This window comes from Vicugna pacos, chromosome 3 (assembly GCF_048564905.1).
Source record: "Vicugna pacos chromosome 3, VicPac4, whole genome shotgun sequence".
Lineage (NCBI taxonomy): Eukaryota > Metazoa > Chordata > Mammalia > Artiodactyla > Camelidae > Vicugna > Vicugna pacos.
In genome coordinates, this window is record NC_132989.1 from 72,840,877 (window position 1) to 72,865,317 (window position 24,441).

At 37.6% G+C, this 24,441-nt stretch overlaps 1 long non-coding RNA gene across 1 annotated transcript; it reads right to left on the minus strand.

Annotated features, from left to right (window-relative positions):
• Positions 1–1,573: 1,573 nt before the first annotated feature.
• On the minus strand, positions 1,574–20,376 carry LOC140695655 (uncharacterized). Its single transcript, XR_012071392.1, has 2 exons — positions 20,320–20,376; positions 1,574–1,944 (listed from the first exon to the last, which is right to left on the minus strand). It is a non-coding gene; the product is annotated as an uncharacterized lncRNA (long non-coding RNA).
• Positions 20,377–24,441: the final 4,065 nt, after the last annotated feature.

The following is a 24,441-nucleotide window of genomic DNA, read 5'->3' on the forward strand; positions in this document are numbered from 1 at the left end:
ACAAGGTTCATAAAGGCCGAAACACCATGTGCTGTAATTGCTTAGTATTTAAGTTGTGGGACTTCGTAGTAAGTAGTGATTAAAGTGAGCAATCTTCAGACGAGCTGGTGTAGTAGAAGAATGTGGATGGTATTAGGCACATTCTGACCTGTCAAGTGGGGTTTCCAAGGATGCATAGTGAAGATAAAGCTCTGAGCCTATAGCCTCACTCATATGCCTTAAAGTATTTGTGTCCCAGACACTTAGCCCTTGTTTATCCACATTCTGAAATTATTAAAAATGGGCATAGATAGTGGACAGTGTTCCTCTCACTGCCTATAATACCTGGCACTTAATAGTCACACAGTAGCTGTTCAGTGCAAGAATGGATGAATGATTGAGCCTATTTGAAATGTCAGGGTGAATGGACTTTGGATAACTCTATGGACTTTCAATAACTATGCTTTTAATTAGTACTAGATCTTAGAGCTTATAAAAATGTCATTATTTAAATTCTGCTTGATTTACTTTTCTCACATTACTTTAAATATTTTCAAAGGAATTCTTTTGGGCTTGAGAATATTTCTTAAAGGATAAGCTACCTTTTGTAATAAAAATAAAATCAAAATGATAATATTCAAGATAAGCTGTTACAGGAGAGCTCCTGTTGGGTACAGGCCCCTTAAATGATTTGGCCTTCAATTTTGAGGTGACCCTACCACCAGATTCATCTTCCTCTTAGGATCTCTCTCTAATTATACCTACTGTCCACATGTTGGCTTCCAGGGGATGCTCTTGGTCCCCATTAAACTCTGGCCCTAGCAGATATGTTACAGCTCTGTCAAAAAAAAAAAAAACAAAAAAACCAAGCCCCAAATGGGGTCATGGCACATTTCTTTGAGAATTTTGAGGTAAGACAAGGATATTGGAAATTGTGTGAGTTTTGAAGTACGAGGGTTTCTGTGCCTAACTTAGGCCTGCGTGCACTTCGGGTGGTAGTGGCCTCCACTTGCAGGCTTGCAGCCCTTCCTTTAGGGGAGAGGGTGTGGTTGGTGGGGGTGTCTGCTGTTAATGCTCCGCCCCTCTGCTAGTTTAATCCTTTCCCCCAGTCCAAAGATCCACAAGAATTGTTGGTGGTTACCAGCTGGGATCATACTGGGTCAGATTTAAAACTGTACTGGATCCAACTTGAGCTGGACTGGGTCCAGTAAAAGCTATTGCTAATGGGGATCTTGGAAGCCAGAAAGTCTAAAAAATTGATGGCTATGGTTTGAACATTTAAAAGCTGTTATACTATGGTATATAGCTGGCCACCTTAAGAGTACTCCCATGATTGGGTAAGTTGGCTACAGGATCAGTCCAATTGATACAAAGCTTCCCACCAGGCCCCAAGAAAATTTCTGTGCCAACAACTTACACTGTAAAACATCCCACAATTTCCAATCCCAGGCATGTCTCTGTTAGGTATTAGTTTGGCTCCACAAAACCCAAAGTCTTAGTTAAAAGAAATGCCTTCCCTTATATCCAGAATTTGTTACCAAAGCAGGGTGATTTGCCCAATTTGCAGCAAGCCCAACACTGAGATGTGGAAGTCTGTAGCAGAGAAAGAGTTTATTCACAAGCAGGAGACAGGAAAACAAGTCTCAGATCCACCTCCCTGAAGGCAAAGGGCTTGAGATATTTATGGAATAAGGAAGCAAGGTGGTCTTAGATGTGGGGAAAGGTGACTGGAGGCAGGGAAAAGGTGAGGTAATCAGCACTCTGGGCAGGCGTATCTGGGTAACATGCTTCATGGGATGCGTATTCAAAAATGGAGGTGCTTCGTATGATTTGAGGGTAGGCTTTTCAGCCTTCTGACATCAAAAGATCATTCATTGGACACCTGCACAGGCTCAGTTTTCCCTAAAACTGTGGTCCCGATCAGCTTTAGTCAGCATGAACTGAACAGGAGCTGACTCCAAGTTGCTAGAAAACAATTAAAGCCACATTATTATAGTGACCCATAGGTCAGAGGTATTATCTATAGGGGTGATTAAAAAGTTTTGTAATATATTACCTAGGCTATGTGAAGCTTGGAGGGTATGCAATTACAGAAAGAAAGAAAATAATAACTAAAGTAAGCTTAATCAGTAAAGGCAGGTTACAACATAGGAGTTTTTAACAAGCTGTTCCCTTACCTACTGTTCTATAAGACATGCTGGAGAATTTCTGTTAAGACATCAGCTTCTGTTAACCTTGTAGTGCATGGTTTCAAGTTGAGTATGCTACCTTCTGGCACACCTGCTTATTTTATGTCCAAGAACTATAGTCTCAAAGCTATAAATACCTGTGAAATTGGCAAAATCTTATAGACAACCTAGAATTTTGTCTCCTGAGGATTTGACCTTGTAACCTTCAGGTTGGGGGACCCAAAATATGGCTAGAGAGGGATGTGGGTTGTACCCCCATTTGCAACTGGATATGGCTGGACAGAAATATGAGTTAAACTCTGTTTATGGCTGGAGTCCTACCAAACTGTTGCTAACTTTCAAGGGAATTACAATCTAGAATTGCAGTGTTCTGAGGTTCATTCCGCTATTGTGAGGAATGTTCCAATTGGGTAAGATCATTTTAAAAGTGCACTTAAAAGTAAGGGTTCCCATTATCAAAGAAACAGAATGGGATACCTATTTTAATTGGTATGCACAAGCCTCCAAAAGGCTTTAAGATTCCAAAAATAGCTGCATTAAAAGACTAAGGAAGAAGTAAAGGTCTATAAGTTACCTAAAATAAATAACTATAAAACTGACATAACTCCTACTGTCCCCTCTATGTTCCTTTGAGTACTCATTCTAGTAATTCTCTGTCTGAATTGTGTTTCCACTCTGAAAAGACTACATGACTACACACAAAGTTTGCCAAGTTAATGACCTGACAAACACCCCTATATCGACCTTTAAGGGAGGGCCCCCATTTGGGCACTTCCCAAAGTTGTCTGGCACTCTAAGGGATTTTCTGGTAAATTGCTATGTTATTCCTATAATCAGCCAAGGGAAAACTAAATTTAAAATTGGTGGAAAACCTTGCCATATTCTGGTAGGTACTGGGGCCTACAGGTGGAATCCTAGGAAAACTGACAAAAGCTGGCTAAGGGTGAGAATTCTTACCAGAGTTAGCTCTCCCTCGATCTCTGTCTGTAGGCCCCAGAGGAGAAAGGAAAATAAAATTTTGTGTTATCCCTTTCTCTCCCAGGGACAACTGTTACTTTCTTTTTTTGTTATTATCTAAGTCTTTCTTTTGGCTCTCTTTGGGAGTGGCTCTAAGGTCTTGGGGGGTAATATCTTCTGTACCTTCTTTGAGAATGCCTCCTAAAACCAAGGGGTTGTTCAATACCGCCAGAAATATTTACTGTTGCCCCAGCCGAAACCTGATAATACCTCTGAAAAAATTTAATAACTCTATAATCAAATCTGGCCAAGTTGGAAGCTGATATTCAGAGCCTGATAGGAATTTTTTAGGCCTTCTTCTCAAAGCTAAACATACCCAGAGGGAAAGAAAAGCATTCCAGCATAGGTGGATGGATGTTGACAGTCCTTTCATCTTATTTAGGTGGCAACCCAATTCTTTGAGGAATTGAAAACAGCTGTCCTTGTTTTACAAATCTAGTCTTTGCAGGACCAGAGGGGTGGCTCCTGAAACAACTCAAAGTCCACCAATCTTTTTTAATAATCTCAAATCCTCCCCTACTTATCACAAAAGGCTTGTAAAATATTGGCCTTAGGCAACCAAAGTCCTTTTTGGGGGGAACTTTCATTCTTTCCCTCTGCCTTTGAGATGTTAAGTATTAACTCTTATCTAGGCCATCTCCTTAAGAAGACTGTAAGGGGAAGGTCATCTGAATTTAGAAGAATGAAAAATCATGTGTCTTCTCTTCTCTTTAGTAGAAAAATCTGTAGCCATCTGAGCAGATGAACTATTGCAACTGGTATTTTGTAACTACTTACATTATCATACCAGTCTCATGGCTAAAATTTTTAAATGATGCTATAAGATCTCTGTTTGCATCTGTCTATATGATTATGTGTCTATAAATAGGTGTTGTAGATGTGTGGCATTTTCTACTTCTAGATGGTATTGCCAAAATTAATCTGTGAAAGAGCTCTATATTTAATTGGCTTAAAGAAAATTAAGTGCTTATATAAATTATACTCTCAGAAATATAATTAACACTAGCCTAAATTAATGTCAGGTTCATGTGATCTGGGAAAATACTTGGTATTAAAGCTAGTTTAAGTTCGTTAGTTTAATTAAAACAGGCAGGTCTTTAGAGTTACCAACATTGAATATAACGTAGATAAACAACTTTTGTTTTACCTGAATTTACTAGTCAAATTTGTTTTCTTTGTTGCAAAATTTACTGGCAAAGATAACTTAGAATGATGGCTGATTTTGTCTAATGTCTAATCAAGTTTTTGTGGGTAATCTAAACAATTGTTAGGAGCAAATGATTTAGATAGATGTAAGTGGGTTAAGAATTTATAGATAAACTTTTTAGCAATAATTATATTTTATAACATGGGTGTGTAAAAGTAGTTTCCAAAATGTTTTTGGTAACTTGAAAGTTTACAGTCTTGCAAAGTTAGGCTAAATAATGGAAATACACTGAAAATCTAGGTCATTTCCAAAGAAGATGAAATAGTGAAACATTAATTACTAACCACAGATTTACATACTTTTGGCTTTTTAATATAAAGAAACTAAAGGTATTTGGATTTATTAGTAAACATGTTTTGTGCTTTATTGAAAGATTGTGCTGTGAAGAAGCATATGTTTCTAGAAGTTATGAAATGTTCTCATAAATATGCCAATCTAAAGAATGGTGGTAACAGACAGTTCACAGTGGCTTACTGACTTTTCATTAGGAATTAAGCTTTCCAAAGGTTAAGAATTCTGATTAGTATATGTAATTAAAGCTACTAAAAATAATAAGAGAAACAACTCTATATGCAAGGAAAGTAGGATGTGGATCTTTTGGCTAAGACGAAGTGTAAGACATAAAGATGCACTTTTGTTGAGAGAAAAGAAACTAAATTTGGCCTAAAGTAAAAATTGATTATTTCAAAATGGGAAAGGGGAGAATAAAGGACAAATTAAATAGCAAATTGAGAAGAGAGAAAGAAAGAATTTTACCTTGTGTAATTAAGCTAGTTAAAATTGACTGATACTATAAGAGTGTTAAAAAATAAGCTTTAAAATCAGTGGTGTATGTACATAAACTAAACCTTAATTTTCATTCATCTGCTGAAAGGATAAAGTTTTTATGTTCTACTGGCCTGCTCTTGATAATAAGATATTGTGAAATGTTTTTCTTTTTCTTTTAAGTAAGTACCCAGAAGGCGAAGATTTCGTTTTGTTGTTTTATTAAAATAATCTCCTGTGCTGAATCATGTCTTTGGTTTTGGTCACAACTGTGTGATTTTTTTGTATTTACCTGTGAAATCTTTTATCGTTACTTTGGTCAAATAGAGAATTAAGTGTTGTTTCATGATGATCTGTGATCCTATTTAGTCAGGTGTTTTTAAAACCTTTTGATATTTTTGATGAACTTCCCCAAATCAAATTCTAGATAAAGTCTTTTTGACCTCGAACTAACTTTGGGTTTTTCCAGAGATTCCCCTGGAAGATCTTAAAAGATTTGTTCTCCCTCATTATAAAAAGGAAGATGATAAACTAGTTAAACTTATTTAATATGTTAAATTACATGGGAAGCACTGTCAAATGAGAAGTAACACTTAGCTTTCTTTATGTTGTGTCTGTTTGGGTGTATGTTATAAGTGTTCCAGAAACTGTGAAATTCCTGGAAGTCTGATATGTCCTGGTATAATGTTATCATAATTCTGGTTGTTATTTTAAAATGTTGTACCTCACAAAAATAACTATATTTCTTTATCAAACGAACTCCAACAATGACATTTTTAAGTCTTTGTCATTTACAGTTATTGTTTTGCTTATATGCTTTTGCAAAAGTGTTCCTGCAAAAGTACTTCATCTTCAAGGAGATTCATGAAAAAGGACTTTTCACAAGTACAGGTTTCTGGTAACTTTAAGGTCCTGAAACTGAACTGGGTAAGAATTTCCAAAACTCGTGGAAAAACTGAATTCAAGCAGAACAAGAATTAATAACATGGGAGCGAATGAATTGAGGAGGATGACCATAATTTATCTGAATTGTTGTTTCAAGCTAGGCTGGTTCTTTAATGTTTGATTGAAGAAGATTGAAGAAGACTTTTTTGCTTAAGCTATATATGACCTACAGCAATTTAGTAAAATATACCTTTGTCAACAAAGATAGAATTATTTACTTTTTCCCTACCTGATCCTTCCAATAGTTATTTGTATAAGTTCAATAAGAATTTATTTTCCATGTAACAGGATGCAATTATAAACATTGGCTCTATTACCAAGATTTTAACTGAAATGGTATTGAAGGTAAAGTCTGATGCTAGTCCTTGGTTTGGCTTCCTAGCCTCAGAGGCTTTTCAGAGTTCAATCTGAGATAAAAGGTTCGAGCAAAGCAGTCTTAAAAAGAGCTTAAGTGGTCAATCACTATTCTTGCTACACTTATTAAATAATCAGGCCAAACTTAATGCAAGTAAGTTAGTTTTACACTGATTATCTTTGGTAAAAAAAATAGGAGTAATTGCAGAGAGAAAAATTTATGTGCACATCTTTGCAAATATTAGATTCTAATCCTGTTAATTGTCTAGGACGTTTTGCTATGTATCGGCAAACTGAATTCTAGTTTTGTCAAATATCTGGCTACAACTCTCCAAACTAACATTTCCAATTTTCTCCCACCCTTCTGATTTGAAATCCCTAAGAGCAAAGACTGCCTTCAGATTTCCCTGGAAAGGACTATATCAGGCCCTCTTAACTACCCAAATGTCAGCCAAACATTAAGGATTTGAACTTTGGATATACACTTTATAGCTGAAGAAGGCTCCCCCTGATACCTGGTCTTGTATAAATGCCAGAGACCTCCAAATCAAATTGACTAGGAAAGAAGTAGCTGACATCGATGTAAACTGCTTCCACTCAAGATGCTAGATCAAGATTTCATACTTTAACTAAATATGAAAATTTCTCTTCTTCCTTCTCTTTCTTTTACAGTGGCATTGGCCTGGAAAAATACTGATATCACCCCTACCTCCCAGGCCATTGCTAAGGCGAGGTGACCTCTGGAATCTAGAACAACTTTTTATTTCAAGCTAGGAAAAAACCTAACTGATCCCTGGCTTGAATAGGAAAATGCAGCAATCTCTGCAAATAAGTCCATTAACAGTACCACCTTAGTGGGAGTGGTTTGTACCCCAATAGAATTTAACTTTGTCTGTGGTGGTTATCATTCTTCTTGAGCCTGTGAACACCTAGAAGGCTGGCACATAACCAGGCAATGCCTCTTAGGTTATCTAACTGTGCCCTGTCTACAAACAGAGACCTCATTGGACAACTTCTCTGAATTTACATTATCAAATTTGAAAGGAGTTAGGAGAAGGCATTCATGATTCAGGGTTCATTTCTTTTGGCAGGGCTCTTCTCCCCTGGTTAAAAGAGAATACAAATGAGGTTATAATCAGGAACACCCCCTTAACTCTTGAAAATATTGCAGTCTATTGCAAAAGGAACAGATGCACAAAAAAGACAGACAATCTGACCAAAGTTGTTCTTGATAACAGGATAGCCCTTGATTATTTTTTAGCTGAACAAGGGAGGTATCTGTGCTGTGGCCAATACCACCTACTGCACCTGGATTCACACTTCTGGGGAAGTTGAAACTCAGTTACATCAGATCACAAGCAGCTGGCTTTAAAAGGTGACTCCATCAAATGGTCTTTCTTTGACTTATTTGATTTTGATTGGTTTCAGTCTTGAAGGCCATGGCTCCAAAGTCTAGAGTAGACATTAGGGATGATCCTGCTCATAATAATCATAATAATCTCTCTGGTGCATTGTTCTTTCAAGAGTTGTAAATGTATGCTCATAGCTGCTAACTACCAAGCAAATGATCTCTAAGCAAATGAGCTCCCTAAGATTGGAACATGGAAAAAGAAATAAAGAGAGTGACTGACTTAAATAATATGAGCTAGAAGTGCAACCTGTGAATACCTCACAGATTCAGCAAAAAAATGGGATCAATGAAAGTGTTGAGAACTATAGAGCAGTGGCTGAGAGTGGTACTAATGCCTTAAGTTTTGGTCACATTCTCCATTAGGTCAAGAGTTTGATCAAAAGGGGGGAATTGTTAAAAAGAAGTAACAGGCCCAAAAGTAGAATTGTTATGCTAATCCCTACCAAGATTTAATACCTAACTAATCACAGTTTCATCCTCTCCCAGGAGTGGAATTTTACACCAATCAGTCTGGAATTGCCTGGTCAGCATTAGTGAGGTAATCTGCCTGAGACCCTCCACCTTCCCCTAATGGAAGGTGGCCTGGTCTGAAATAATCTGTTCTTTTAATTTCTTTATCCCACCCTCTTTCTACTTATAAAAGCCTTCCATTTGGTACAGCTCCTGAGAGCACCCTTATATTCTGTTGGATGGGATGCTGAATGCATGAATCTTTGAATAAAAGCAATTAGGTCTTTACTCAGTTGGATTTTTGTTTCTTAACAGCTCAAAGCGCATTTAAACTGTTTAAACATAACTTAATAAGTGGTAGCAAATAAAAGAGGCGAAATTAACACAAAATGACCTAAATTTAAATTCTCTGGTTTACAAAATATGTCTACAATTTGAGGACAAGGCACCCAGAGAACTTCCCCCTTTTCATTCCTTAGTTTGATCTCCCATTTTCAATACCGGATTCACAGCTCATAGCACATTAATCAACATTTAGTTTCAAGGGCCAATTCTTCATTACATCATTTAAAACTAGTTCTATTCCAGAAGAGATGGCTATAAAGTAAAACACATTTTTCCATTTATTTTCAAAATAATTTTGCAAATGAACTTCTGCTTGTTTCCAAGATGAGAGTGGCAGGGGAAAGCTACAAAACAACAACAACAAAAACCCCTCTCCTGTTTCCTGCTGATTTTTTCAAGGGGCAGCATCCTGTGTCAGATGCAATAGTCCTCTGTACTCATCCTGTACTTGAAAATAACAAGTGGCAAAAAAGCTAAGCTCCATTAAAAGGCAGAAGAGGAACAGGCACATCCCTGAAATCTGATGGTCTCTCACTTTCCCCTACTCAACAGCAGCATATTGAAAGCAAAAGCTTTATGCAAAACAGAAAGAAAAGCAAAAACTTGGCAGATGGTATTTAGACAGGCTGCTATACAAGGGCCAGGAGGTAGAAACATGTTAATCAGATTGCAGAACAGAGCTAAATATCACCCTCTGCACACTCTTCTCAGTTCAAACAGCTTCTTAGGCACACATTTTCTCTCTCCTGAGTGCACCTGGAATTCACTGCCTGCTCCTTGATGTGACATCGTCTCTTCCTCCAGGGTGAGATGTACTCTCCTAGGAACTCTCTTACCTTGCTGTCTGTGAAAGAAGCACAGAACACCTGATATGTTGTTCAGGTGTTTGTAGTGCTTGTGACCACAGGGAACCCAAAAGGGGTTTCAAGAATACGGAAAGAGAAACTAGTAAAATACAGACAGTCAGAAAGGTGATGATAATCTAAAAACATACAAAAATGTTTGTCATTAATGATAAGCAGAAATGCAGAAGATGACACAGAAAATACATTAAAATTATAAATATGTGAAAGTATGCATGTAAATGGACAAAAATCAAAAGAAAACATGAACAAGTTCCTACTGTATAGCTCAGAGAACTATATTCAATACCTTGTAATGACCTATAATGAAAAAGAATATGAAAAAGTTATATATGTTTAACTGAATTACTATGCTCTACACCAGGAATTAACACAACATTGTAAATTAAATATTCTTCAATAAAATAAAAAATTTTTAATTAAAAAAGAGAACATAGAAAAATGTCTATGGGTTAGAGTGGTAAGAGTATGACAATTATTGAACATTTGAAATTTGTTTTAATATAATAATATAATTTAAAGAGTAATCGCTATTCTTTGTCTTCATTTGAATATGAATGTAACTTGGCCAAATTTTCCTTAAGTCTTTCATTAACTGTCTCCTGTCTTTCATTTATTCAGGCAATAGACAATTACTGAGCACTTAATACAATGAAAGTCTCTCTGTTCTTAAGAAATGAACAATCTAATACAGACTCATGATAAAGACAATAGAGATGATGACCATTACAAAATAATGTGCCCAGAAGAGTGCCTGGTATATGGCTGGTGACAAATTAACATTTATTAATGAATAAATTAACAAATCACTGTTCAGAAGAATAACCAAAGAAATTCAATCTGTAATTTTTCCTCTCTCTCTCTCTCCCTTCTTTCTTTCTTTCCTTTTCCTTTTCTTTTTTTCTTAACAAGGAAAGTGACAGGAAATAGCCTGGACTCACAGGGATTTTTCTCCATGAGCTCTTTTGGGGTCCATGGTAGAAAGAGAGTCCAGAGTAAATTCTGAAACTCAGAGCTTCTGAGACCAGCTAGCTAGGAGGCAGCTGTGTAAAGCAACTAGAAGAACAGAAAACTAGGAATTGTAACCATAGGAACCCAACGAAAGAGGCACCTCTAGCTAAGCTGAGAATAGAGGGAGTGAGCTTGGTCTCCCTTACAGACTCACTGAAGCCTGAAAACAGAGATCTCAGTCACCACTGGACCAGCACTTCATGCACACTATGTAGCATCAGGTATCAGTAACAACACAATGTACCAGTAAGGAGCATAGGTCCTTGAGTTTCTTGGTCAAATGGGGAGAAGAAGGGAACCCTACCCATCCATTTATGTAACAAACACTTACGTAACATCTATATTAAAATAAGTCCTCTTCTAAACACTGGGGATATACTAATGAACGAAACAAATAACTTTAACTTTAATGCTCTTGTGGCACTTAGTGTAGTAAGAGCGACCATAAGAATGTAAATAAGTGAGATCTTTTTGGATAGTGACACAAGCTGTGAAGTATAATTGAGACAGACTGTGGTGGGGAGAAGAGACTTCTTTACATAGAGTGGCCTCTCTGAAGAAGTGACATTTGATCGGAGACCTGAATGAACCAAAGGACCAGTTACTCAAACATCTGCAGAGAGGTCCACGTTGAAGAATCAGACGGTGCACAGGCCCAGAGTTAGCAATGAGCTTGATTTGTTAAAATAAATGGAAGGAGGGCAGTGTAGTTGGAATGCAGTGATAAACTGAGAGAAGATCAGAGAGGAGGTCAGAGAGGGATGCAGAGGGCAGAGAGGCTGTCATCTAAGTGGCATAGGAAGCCAATGGAGGATTTTAAAACAAGAGAGATACGATCTGATTTATATTTTAAAAGATCACATTGACTGCTCTGTGCAAAGGCAGGAAGGGCGGTAATTGGGAGGCCACTTAATAGATAGATATAATAGCCCTGGCAAGAGAAGAAAGTGACAGCAGTGGAAGTGGTAAGAAGTGATCAGGCTCAAGATCTATTTTGAATGCAAAGCTGACAGAATTTGCCAATGGATTGGATAAGGGGTGTGAAAGGAAGAAAGAAATTAAAGATGGTCCTAGGAGCTGTGCTTGAGCAACTATGCGTATAATGGTGCCATGGAGATGGAAAAGATGTGGGGAGCAGCCGATTTGGAGAAAAGGAGGACTCAAGGGTGTGGTTTTGGACACATTAGCTTTAAAATGCCTATCGGAAATCCAAGTGGAAACGTCTACTGGGCAATTGGATATATGATTTAGAAGCTGAAGACAGAGGTTGGATTTAAGACATAAATTTGAGGGTCATCAACATAAACAGATGAGATGATGAAATCACATAGAAAGGGAGAGGGAAAGAGAGAGAAATGAGTTGAACAAGAAGGTCTGGAGGCACTTCTACACTTACAGCTCAGGAGAAGTGGATGAGTTAATATTGGAAATTTTAAAAGAGTAGTAAAATAGAAGAAACTCTAGCAAAAAAGGATGACATTGAAGCCAAGAGAATGTTTTAAGAACTGGTCAATGGATGATAAATATGAGAAATGCCATTGGATTTAGCAGGATGGAGGCAGCCTTAGCAAGTGTTGAGACGTAAACCTGATTGGAGTGGGTTGAAAAGAGAAGGGAAAGTAAAGACAGCAAGTACAGGCAACTCGTTTAAGAAGATTTACTGTGAAAGGGAGCAGGGAAATAGGCAGATATTGAAGGAAGCAAGGGATGAAACGGAAGGAGCATTAAGCAGGATAGTAATAAGTCATGTTTGGGTGCCAGAGGGGATGAGCCTGAGAAGGGAAAGGGGAGATAATTATGGAAATGTGGTCCTTGAATAGAGGAAAGGACATGAGATCTGGAGCAAAATAAGAACTTCAAGAGAGTGTTTCTAGATTTCCAGCTAATAAGTCTAATAGGCTCTTGATCAGTTAATTGGAAAAGAACTGTAACTGTGTGTGTGCAATTTTAGTTCTGCATGGTAAAAGTACCTTTCATGTAACATCTCACAGAATCCTCATGTCAACCCCTACGAGGTCACTATGATTATTATCCTGATTTTACAAATGAGAAGATATATCCTTGGAGATTAAGTTGCCAAAGTCACAAAACTAGTTAGAGTAAACTACTGTTAACCTGTGGTAAACTTACTGACAGTGGTAAACTACAGTACTGTTAACAGAGGCATAAACAAAATGCTATGAAGGAAGGTAAGCAACAGAAGAGGTCAAAAGAAGATGAGTGGTTAAGGGTGAAGTTAAACTCATCCACCAAGAGGTTTTTTTTTTATGTTTTTTTAAACTTTTTTTAAATGATTAATATCAGACCATAAAGAAGTCCATTCTATGGGTGAAGGTATAGCTAAGTGGTAGAATGTGTGCTTAACATGCATTAGATCCTGGCTTCAATACCCAGTGCCATTTAAAAAAAAAAAATAGAAGTCCCTTCTTTGGTTATTGTCACTCTAACCCAAGTGTTCCAAATGGATATGAATGCTAACTAATAAGAATCCCATATATCTTATTATTTTAAAAAGTTTTTTCTCTCCTCACCATCAGTTCTGAAACATGCAAGAAATATAATTGTCCAAAAACTCAGATTCTAATCAAAATCTAGACCTGTCCCACCCTAAACAGGACATCTGGTCATTGTATTAAAAAACAGTCCTTTTGCAGGCAGAAGGAAACAGACAACCAAATCAGCCTGTAGACATGACTGCAATGTTCTCTGTCAAATCTTTAAGAAAGACCACCAAATGCTGATGAACTATTTTCAGGGAAGCAACCAGACTGGGCCAAACTCATCGGATCCAAAGGTGATGAAATAAAATTTTGTGTCTACCCTTGCAACTGCACTGGATGATATTTGCCTTGATATGCTTTTTAAAAATAGTGTTTCAAGAACAAACTGTCATCAATTAGTTTTTTTTTTTTCACTTAGGTCCAGAAAATATATGTTATTTTTTTCTTCTCACTTCCCACATGCCAGCTAAATCTACTTCTTTTATTTATTCAAAGCTATCTTCAAATATGTCTCCTCCAGAAAAATAAAGTTGCCAAACCATTACCTTCTGTATAATCTCACTTATATTTCTTTTTTCCTCCATATTCACTGATACATCATTTAGATTGAGTAGTTTATGTCTTGTCACAAAAAGCTATATACTGTTCTTTGTAGCATCTTTCTTGTTCTTTCTTTCCTTTTCTTCTTCTTTTTTTTTTTGTGGGTACCTGCATTTCTGTTGGTGTTTGGGGGGTTTTGTCCTTCTTTCTTCACTCTTATAAATACATCATTTTCTGTTTTTCAGTTTATATGTGGGCTTATATATATATTTAATATATATATAATATATGTCCCCATTCACTCATTGAACAATTGTGTATTGTGCATTTTTCTGGCACTGTTTTAAATGTGTGATATATGGTAGTAAAGAAATTAGGTAAATTCTGCCCTCAGAAATCTTACCACCTAGTGGGAAAAACAGGCAAAAATGAAATATAATAAAGAAGTAGAGATATAATATGATGTCTGATATATGTCGGTAGATATATAATATAGCGATAAGTGCTATATTGAAAAACAAATCTGGGCGAGGGGAGTATAATATTATCTTTAAACATAGCAGATGAGGGAATACATAGAATATGCGCCTGGAATTAAACTGGGTTTTAAACCTGGCTCTGAGAGTTTTAAGCTCTCTGACCTTAGGGATTACTTAATCATTTGTGTGACTCAACTTGTACATCTGTAAAGTGGGGGTAGTAATAGCACCTACCTCAAAGGGTTGCTGTGAGGATTAAATGATTTAATGAAAAAGAATATAAAAACAAATATATGTTTATGTATGACTGGGACATTGTGCTGTACACCAGGGATTGACACATTGTAACTGACTATACTTCAATTTTGAAAAATGGAAAGCACTTAGAGTAGTGCCTGGGATGCAGTCAATTCAATAAATGTAAGTTATTAATATTATTAAGAGGAATAGGGTGTAATGGGAGGGGGGCTATTGCAGAAAGAACATCCAAAGAAGGCCTATCTGAGGAGGTGAATGGAGTGAGGGAGAGACTCCCAGGCAGAAGGAAAAGCCAGTGCAAAGAGCATCAGTGAGGCTGGTACGGCTTGAGCAGAACAAGTGGGTAACAGTTGTAGGAAATGAGGTGGAAGTCAGGGGCCAGATCAGCTTGGGCCTTGTAGGCATGGAAGGACGTCAGGTGCTGTTCTAAGCGTGGTGAGAAGCCCGCAGAGGGCTTCCAGCAGAGAGCTGCCATGATCTCCTGTGTAGAAAGGCCATCCTAGCTGCTATGTGGAGATTAAGCTATAGAGGGGCAAGGCAGCTGGTTGTTAATCATTTGCCAGCACATCACTGTGCAGTATTCAAGATATATTAATAAGCAGAAAAAAGCAAGATGAAGGACAGAGCACATGGTGTATTTCTGTTTACACAGAAAGAAGAAAACTATACATGTTTGTGTTTGTGTACATATACAAACTTATGTATATACACACATCATTGTACTTACATACATAAACATTTCATACATATATATACAATCTATGTGTATTAATATGTGTAGTTTTTAATGTGCACTTACCCTGTTTTGGGAAGGATATGTAAGAAACTGGTAACCCTGATTGCCTTTGCACTTGATCTTAGCCAAAAGGCCAAGAATCAATCATGATTGCCTTTGAAGAGGAGAATTAGGTAAAAGAAATGAAAAAGTGACTTCTGCACCTTTTGAATTTTATTGCATGTGAATGTACTACCTATTTAAGAATGAATAAACTTAAACGTGAAAAAGAAAGAAACGAATCAGAATCATTTTATCCAGATGTTTAAAAATGGAGGTGAACTGGGGTTTGGGGAGATAAGGCAGCAAAAAAATGTACTGAAATGGACTGCTTGCTTGGGAGGAAAAGATACAAATATCACCACCACCAAAGATACTAGTATGCGTATAGTTGAAACAAAATGAAAATAAAATATTTCCCTGTTGCCTTTTTTTACTTCAGTGACTATTTGGCTGGTGTCTGTTGCATCACACTGTATTTCCTTGATTTTATAGGATTGTTCTACTGTCTCCTAGCAGTAAATATCCTGTGAAGTCTGAAGCTAGCCTGAATTGTTTTTCCCTTTTCTACATCATTTTGTCAACCTGACTGTCCAAAAGGTTATTTATTTTTCTTTGAAGTCAAGTACATTTATTACAACCTATCTTGTTATAGATGTTCCACATCCATTTTTTTATGTGACCCAGTTAGGTTAGGCTAATGGTTATGATAGATCCCAAATGAAATGGTTCCAAAAAAAGTTTATTTCTCCCAAGGATAACAGTCTACAACAGGTGTTCCAGATCATAGGACAAGTCTTCTCCACACAGTGATCCAAGGTCTTCAGCCATATTTGCAACTCTTTGGAAAAGGGAGAGAACACATTCTGGTATTTGGCAAGCAGATTTTGGCAATGATATGATGTCTCTTCAATCAGTTGGTATAAGACTTTTAATTCCGTAGTATTCTTTTGAATTACTTCTTAAATATTTCTTAATGTTCACTTGGATGATATCTCAAATATCTTACTTCAGTGTTTAGACTGAAAGAAACTAATTGTGCACACATAGGTTTTTCTTTCTTTGTCTTCTAAAATTGCCACTTTTTCCTCTGATCCTTTTAAACTTAAAAAAAAAATTTGTTTTTTCTTCTTTTTTTTTTTTAAATCCTGACCTCTGTATACCTACCTAACTGTGCTTTCAACAATTCCTATTTTCCTTTGTGCTGCTCCAAATGTCATGTTCCTGTCTGGAATTTTTATTTTCTTTTCACTTCTCCCTGGGCCCTGCTCTCTCATGTTTCAATATGAAGAAAAACATGTCTTTATGTTTTTATCTTACCTTCCCTGAATGCCTAGAGTTCTGCTTTGTTCTCTTGTCTTGTACAGATGAATTCTCTGGAGACACATTTTTAAAACTAATTCATGACAATTTCTTTTTGTCCAGTTTTATTGATAATTTAGGGGAATTTGCTCTCAATTTTTTTCTGCTCCATGGGGAGGATTCTTGATCTGCTGTTTTGCCTATAATTTCCTCCTCATTCTTTCCTATCTCTTTTTATAGTTCTAAGCTTTAAAAAAATTTTTTCTTTTCAGATTACTTATTCAACTTTAAATAAGGTATTTACTCGAGTCTTGTGTGAGAGAGGCCAGAGCTGTCTTCAAGGAGAGTAGAAACTGTTCTCATAACACAGGGTCACGTGTGTGAGTCAGTTCCTTTGGGTTCTGCTTCTCTGTAGTCAGCACAGAGGGGCAGCACAGTGCAGCTTTCTCCCTCCCCCGCATCCCTTGACAACAGACCGCTTCCTGAAAAATATGATTAGTCTGTAATATTTCTTGCTCAAATCTACTTCCTCAGCTTTTTCTCAGTACCAGACTGAGTCTGGAGACGGTCCCACCACTAGAACCTCATTTCATTGTTGCAAGAGACGCATAATTGATGTTTCTCTTAAGCCCTGCACTTTACTTGGGAGTCATGGGTTCTACTGACTTTTTCTCACATCCGCAGCTCTGGGCTCCAGGCTTCCCTGAATCTCTGTTTGACCTTTGTCACTTTTGACAGTCCTTCTTCCTAGTTTAGCTTCAGATGCCTTCTCATTTCATCAGATACAGAGTTGGCTTGACTGTCACTCTTCCTGTTATTTCTGGGTGGTTTCTAAAAGAGGCAGGAAAAAACCTAACTTTGTCACATTAATACTTGGATATCTTCAAAAGATAACTTTGCATGAATTCTGCCTAGTATTTGATAGGCCCTTTCAGTCCAAGTCCCTCTTTAGTTCTGGGAAATGGTCTTTTCTTATTTCTTGGATAATGTTCCTCTTTTTTTCTCATGGTCCTATACCCACAATTAATTGTAGTTATATCTATCCTCCATGCCTCTTACCGTTACTTTTCCTCCTTCCTTCCTTTCTTTCTCCCTCCTTCCCTCTCTCCCTCTTCCTTTCTTTTCCATCCTTCCTTCTTTCCTTGCTACTTTCTCTCTTATCCCCTCTCTCCCTCCGTCCTTTCCGTTCTTTTTTTTCAGCATGCCATTTTGGAAGCATCTTTCAACTCAGTTTTCCAACTCATTAATTGCATATTCAGTCCAACTTTTAGATTTAGCAATTATATTTTTAATGTCCATCAATTCTGGTTGTATTTCAGAGCAGCTGTCTCTTTTCTGAATGTGATACACTTTCAAGTAACTCTGAGGATATTAACTATTTTTAATCTGTTTCCATTAATTCTATGTTTTTTTTTAGTATGAACCATTTCTGGATGTTGAATTTGGTGCTCTCTCTCATGCTGTCGGTTCTTAGTCTTCTATTCCTGTTTGTAAGTGCAAGTCTAGACTGAACTTTATTCATAGTTGGAATGCATTTGCTCGCTTCAAATGAGAACTATTTACCTGGCAGTGGATGCATGTTTTGATTATAGGAATCTGCCTCATAGGACTGTGGAGGGACAGACAGACTATGTAGGTAAACTTCTCTTCTTAGCATGGGTCCCCTGACCCTCCGGGCATTGTCCTTTTCCTCTAATCTTGGCTTCCTCTGGAGCAGTGGTATGCTGGTAAATGTTTAACGACCTGCTCTAGGGTGGAGGGAGGAAGCCTTGATGTGTAACAGTTGCTGATTTCCATGGTATAAATTCTACCCTGGCCAATTTTTAGCAAGCAACATAACATTACTGAACAGGAGCTGGGAAGAAATGTGCACAGACTCCCAAGAGTCTTCAGCACACCACTGCTCTGGGTCTGCTATGACAAATAACTCCTTCAGAAAACTATACCCTTATCTGAGCCCCTACAATGGAGCCAGCTTTTGCAGGAGCAACCCCAGGAGCTGGTGGAATTTTTGGGGTGTGGCTCAATTATTTCTCTCTTGGTGTTAACTGTTGGAGTGCCCTGTTCTCTCTCAGGGTTTTCGTTTCTTCTGGTCTGCTAGATGTTTCTGTCAATCAATTCGCATTTCTTTTATTCTTTTTGAAAATTCCTTACTCTCTTGTCTGCTAGAAGCACCCTTTCTGGTCTTCCTGTCCTGCTTTGAATTTGTTTTTCTATTTCTTTGCCATTTCAGTGAGAATTGGAGGAAAGGCAAAGCCTAAGTCCTTCTATTTTGTGTCTTAACTTGTTTTTATTAGAAGTCACTTCCTCTTATATCTCAGAGGTTGATGCTCCTCCTCTGACCAGTGGTTTTCCTGTAAACTCATTGTCCTCAATGGTGGTTTAACTAACCAGGGCCACTGGCTGCTCAGAGGTTTCCTAGGAAAGTTGGGTGACTGCCTGAGGCCGTCTGCCTCTCCACTCGGGCTCCCCTGGGGAGCACCCTGCTCTTCGTGGAGGCCATTCATACTGGCCAGAGAGGAGCTGCCCAGCTGGTGCCCTGCCTCTGCGGTGGAGAACAGCCAGTGGCCTGGGTTAATAGGTGTCTTCCCAAGGTGGCCAGAAGCAGAAGGATCCAGGTCAAATGACAAGGCTGCCCAGATTTATTCAGAAGGCAGGTGAAGGTGCTCAGGCCCAGATCTCTTCCATGTGACTCTTTGGTGGATGACCCTTGGACCCCAATACTTGGAAGGCCCTCTCTGGCCAGGAATAATCTCTACTTCACCCTGGAAACATGAGCAGGTGGGCATAGAGCAGAGTGAATCTGTCCCTGGGGTAGAATCCTCTGTAGGTTAACTATGGGGCAGGCACTGTTCTAAGCCTTTATGTGTTACTCTCCATGACAATCTTCTAAAGTATATATTATTATTATTATTTTCCCCTTAACAGAGGCACTGGGGATTGAATCCAGGACCTTGTGCATCCCAAGCACGTGCTCTACCCCAAGCTCTACCCCCACCCCTAAAGTATGTATTATTATTATTTTCCTTAGTTTACAGATGAAGAAATCAAGACAAAGAAAGGTGACACAGTCAATAAATGGTTGAGGCAGAATTTAAATCCAAGAAGTCTTATGACAGTGGTGGTGAGTCAGCAGAGATAGTGGTTCCAGGAAGTGTGTGGGTAAGTATGTAGTGGCTTCCTCTCTAATGGAGAACTCCCAAAACACTGTGAAACAATCAGGCAGCAGCAGCCCCCAGGTCTTTCTCAGGTGTGCGGGGTCATCTGCAGGCTCAGGAGACTACGTACCAGGTCACATTGAAGAGGCAGCTTTACAGGAAACTTACTTCCTTAGAACAGAATGTATTTTCCCAAACTGGGCAAAACATTCTCTCCTATCCCACATGCTCTTCTTATGATGTGACTTTGACACTCTTCCCAGGGAGAGGTGGGGTCTGTTTCCTGTTCTTTAATCTGGGCAGGATTGTGACTACAGTGAAAATAATGGTACGTGACTTTTGAGGCTAGGTCATAAAAAGCTGTACAACGTCCATCTGGTTCTCTTGGGACACTTGATGTTGAAACCCAACCGCCATGCTGTGAAGCCTACGGCCCATGAAAGAAGTCCAGACAGCCAGGAACTGAGGCCCAAGGAACACATTCCCAGCTGAGCTCCCAGCCAACAGCTAGAACCAACTCACCAGTCACATGAGTGATGCATCTTGAAAGTGGATCCTCCAGTCCCCACGCCAGTCACCCTAGCCAATGAAATGTGGAGCAGAGATGTGCTTCTTTTCTAAGCCCTGCCCTCATTGCAGATTCATGAGCAAAATACAGGACTGCTATTGTTTTAAGCCACTGAATTTTGCAGTGGTTTGCTATACAGCAACAGATATTACCTGCTGGGTGCCATAAAATCCAAAGCTTCAGTCTCCTAGGTGGGACTTACCCTGAGGGCTCTGGTAGTGATCAAATTTCCTCCACAACTTTTGCCAAATTGTTGTTTCAGGAGAGGGAGAACATAAAGACTATTATTTACAACCTTCCCCTGATTTCAGTTTTTACTTTTAAATCTTTAATCTCTTTAGGATATATTTTAGTTTAAGGCATGATACAGGTATTTAACTTAATTTTTTCAAGTTATCACAAACTGTTCATTAAATTCTCTATAATTTTTTTTAATGATTTAAAACGTCACCTTTATAATGGGGGGTAGGCATAAATTAGGAGTTTGGGATTAACAGGTATACACTACTATGTATAAAATAGATAGACAACAAGGACCTACTGTATAGCACAGGGAACTATATTCAATACCTTATAATAACCTATAATGGAAAAGAATCTAAAAAAGAATATACATATATAACTGAATCACTTTGCACCTGAAAAGAACAGACCATTTAAAATTAACTGTATTTCAATTAAAATATGGTTAAATAAATAAATAAAACATCATCTGTATCATGATTTGGGACCCAAAAGACAATATTATCAAGCAAAGGTGAGCCAGAAATAAACCTGCTGGAAAGAAGGGGATAGCAAGGAAACTCATGAATCTTGACCTACACGCTGGATGGAGAGGGAAAAATCTCTGCTAAAAATTCGTAACCATAAGCTAGCACTTACATGAATTTGTAGCTTGAATTCATGCTACCTTAAACAAAACAAAACAAAACAAAAAACTCTAAAGCAGAGAACTTATCTCACTGGCCCTGGGTTACTTACATGCCAAATAAGAAGCAGAGGGAAACAAAAATCCTCTCTGGAGGACAATAATTTCAACCCGTATCTCAAAAATTTCCACAAATAAAGGGGAGGGTATAGCTCAGTGGTAAAGCGCATGCTTAGCATGCATGAGGTCCTGGGTTCAACCCCCAATTCTCCATTAAAAGTAAATAAATAAACCTAATTACCTCCTCCCCCCAAACAAAACAAAACAAAAAAAGAGAAAGCCTTAAAAAAAAAAAGAAAGACTCAATGAATAAGAAAAATAAAACAAAACCAAAAAGAAAAAAATTTCTACAAATAAAATTCTGAGAAATAGGAGAGCAAATTTAAAAATCACAGAACACAAGAAAACCAGGCACCATAAGTGAAAGAGATACCAGAATCAGATACATGAAAGATTCAGATATTGAAATTATCAGACACAGTTTATGAATAACTATGTTGAATATGTTTAAAGAAAAAAAGAGAGAGATTGAAAATAATGAGCGAAGAATTCAAGACTATATAAAATGACCTGATCTGAAAAAGAATCATCTAGAACATTTAGTTTATTTTAATAAAATAATTAAAACTTAAAACTCAGTGGATAATGAAATGGCAGATTAGTCAGCACCAAAGACAGAATTAGTGAACTGGAAGATAGTGAGAAAGAGAGGAGTCTCTGAGGACAGTGAGGAAGAGATAAAAATAGTCAAAGGACAACAGACACAGACAACAGAGTGAATTCTAACAAATATTTCATGGTAGTTCCAGAAGTAGATATGAGATTCAAAAAAGAGAAGACTCACTATTTGAAAAGTGAATAGGTAAAAATTATTAATGGAAATAAATCTTTAGACTTGGCAAGTTCAATGTATCTCAAGTAAGATAAATTTAAAATACTTCCACACTCGGATTCATCATGGTGGAATATGCACCAGAGACAAAAAAAGATTTAAAACCAAACAAATAAACTAAAAAAAGCAATTAGACTGAAGCAGCAATATTAGGCTCAAGAGAAGGGAATAGTATCTTCAATGTACTGAGTGAAAATAAAATGTCAACTCAGAATTACCTATCCAGCCAAAATAACTTTCAAGAAAGAAAGCAAGGGTGTATATGTCCATGAATGACTGAAAAATTGTGCTGAACATGCTGAACACTGGAATTTGACACAACACTGTAAAATGATTATGAATCAATAAAAAATGTAAAAAAAAAAAAAAGAAAGCAAAATTAAGAGGTTTTTTTTCAGGCAAAAGTAGATTTTAGTACAAACAGATCCTTCCTAAAAAAAATTCTAAAGTCTGTACTTATGTAAATAATGACTTCAGACAGAAAATTCAAGATACAAAATGAAATGATACAGAAGATAATAGTAAATTATGGGTAAATTGAAACAAAAGTCCATTAATGTAAAATAAATATAATGTGTATTTTATGGAGATAAGAAAATTGGTAGAACTAAAATACTATTTAATAAGCACATAAGTGGGAGAGGTTGGTGATCAGAGTCAAAACATTCTAGGGTCTAGGGATTGTTCCAAAAAGAGAAAACAAGCTCATTAATTTAAACATTATTGAGTGACATGTTAGGTATGCACATGAAATAGCTGAGGTTAAAATAAAATAGTAAAATGAAAGGACATAACTTTCAAATTAATAAAGAAAAGGAGATTAAAGAAAGAAGAAGAAAGTTCAATCAATCAAAAAAAAAAAAAAGGCAACGGGAGAGGAAAAAAAGAATAAAGAAAGAGAACCCTGTGGGACAGATAGAAAGTAGAGATGAATCCACACATAGTAAACTCTGTTAAAAAACTAAAATTGTCAGGCTGGCTTTAAAAAGCAAATCCAATTATGTTTTCTACTTGCTATTTTTAAGTGAAACACAAAAAGATAAGGAAAGGTAGGAAAAAATGGAAAATATACAGCAGGCAATACAAACCAAAAGAAAGCTAATATAGTTATTAAATTTATTTTAATTTACTTGATTTCTTATAGTGATAAAAATTCAATTCCCTGAGAAATATAATGACCCATAATTTACCTGTACCTAACAATCTATCTTTGAAGCATTTAAAGCAAGTATTGACACAGCTACAAAGGGAAATAGGAAAATCCATAATCATAGTGAGAGATTTTAATATACCTTGCTCAGAAATGCATAAACCAAGCGGTAGGTATAATGAATCCATAAACCTGCCTGGAATTATCTTCCAAGTTTCTGAGTTGGGATAAACATAGTTGAGAATAGTAAAGAGAAGCCCCGATGGATTGTCTGAATGCCAAGATTATTCCTTCCTACTCTGTTTAGCAGCAGATCTGCCTCCTGATGATTATTAGGGCCAATCACCCCTATCAGTAAGATAAGTCCCTGTTTTACCTGCTGGTCTCCTGGCATGAAAAGACTAACGTGACCCAGTAGCAATGATAGCTTTTAAGTATAGCGAGACTCTTCCTGTAGTCCCTGTGGAAGCATTATCTCCCCTCTGGGAAACAAGATCTCTAGATCCACAGAGCCTAAGATTGTGGGAGCAGGAAGCACAGACTCCTGAGAGGGTCACTGGGAGTGATGGTGTGTGGGGTTGCTCCCACGGATTCTGCTCCGTTGGGATATACGTCTTAGCAATTGCTGGGTGGGGCAGTGCCCATCAGCCAAAGGCAATGCTCAGGAAAAGAATGCAGCTGAGGGCTGTTCTCAGCCTACCTTTCATCAGCTGGGGGTTGGCTGATTGGCTTTGTAAAGAGGATCTGTTTGGGCACCAACAGAGTCCGCTATGCTGACCGGCTGTTGAGTAGAGCTTTAGGAAAGAAGGTCTAGTTCACCTCACCAGCTAAAGTTCTCCAACATGCTGAGGTACCTGCGGGCTGAGACTAAGAGAACACAGAATAAGCAGAGGAGGAAGGATGTCATACATATCAACCAGTGCTCTAACTAGTTGTAGGGAAAAGAAAAAAAAAAAAAAGGATTACAGCAGCCACCCATAGGCTCTTTCTTGTCTTGTTATTAATATATTGTCTCTAGTAACCAGTTTTCTTTTCCTCTCCTCCCTTTCTGCTGCTAATCAATACAAGATAAATCAGTGGTAGATAATTTTATAATTTAGTTGTTAGGACATAAGGAATTGAGGTACAGTATAGATAGCAGGAATTTTTTTAAAAATCTGTTCGGAAATCCAATTAGATTTTTTTATTCGCTCTAATTCTTGGAGCCCGTCTCTGAAGCAAGTAAGTGCTTGCTGAGGTTCTGAAGCCTATGGGTCGGGGAGGAGAGGTAGGGAAGAAGGAGGTGGAAGAGAGGAGAAAAGAAAAACCTAGGCTCCAAATTACCAAATTTTAATCTGACACATATATAAAGACA